Consider the following 822-nt stretch of genomic DNA (forward strand, 5'->3'; position numbering starts at 1 on the left):
AGCTAGGGTGCTCCATAATTGCAAACAAAGACATGGATAGATAGAGCACTACAAGATTAACAAAATATCCTTACTGAATATACCCAAAAGAGGCATAGATCACTAGGAAACAACATGAACATATCGCCATATGAGATAAACAGGTCAAGGACTTAGTGGAAAAGCTAAGTCCCTGAAATCAGCATTACCAAGTGCCTCACTTTGCAAGCTTGTGCTAATCACCACACACATCACAAAAATACATGGGTTGCACCTATGGAAAGATGGCAAAACCCTTAACAAAACATATGAAGAGCTCATGGGCATATCATGCACACAATAATCATGGCAAAAATGACAAATCTCTAAATGGAGCAGCAGATCTGACAATTATCTTAAGTAGCCCTCTTCTAACAGCATTTCGGGCATCAAGACGAACTCAAATGAAAATGATGCAATGGAATAAAATGATGTACTCTTTGAGATGAACATTTTGATATGCTATATGCATAAATCGGAGCTACGAATGCAAAGTTCGGCACGATGAACAGGAGCAAAAATATTAGGGACTTTGGAAGAAAACGGGGTCAACCCTAAAATTTTTGGATCTGGATCTGGGAACACGGTTCCCGAGGATGGCCGGGGAGCTTGCCGGAGTTCGTCGCCGGACTTGGCGAGGGGAGGCACGCCGGCCGAACTTGAGGGAGGTCGGAGAAGACGAGGAGGACGGCGGAGGGCGGCGAGGCCGCCAGAGCCGAACGACGAGCCAGCGAGGCGCGGCCGAGTCGCCGGCGTTGAGGAGCCGCGGCGGCCGGCGAGGCGGCCCGGTGACGGCGCGCGGCG

Source organism: Triticum aestivum, chromosome 1A (assembly GCF_018294505.1).
Source record: "Triticum aestivum cultivar Chinese Spring chromosome 1A, IWGSC CS RefSeq v2.1, whole genome shotgun sequence".
NCBI classification, from domain to species: domain Eukaryota; kingdom Viridiplantae; phylum Streptophyta; class Magnoliopsida; order Poales; family Poaceae; genus Triticum; species Triticum aestivum.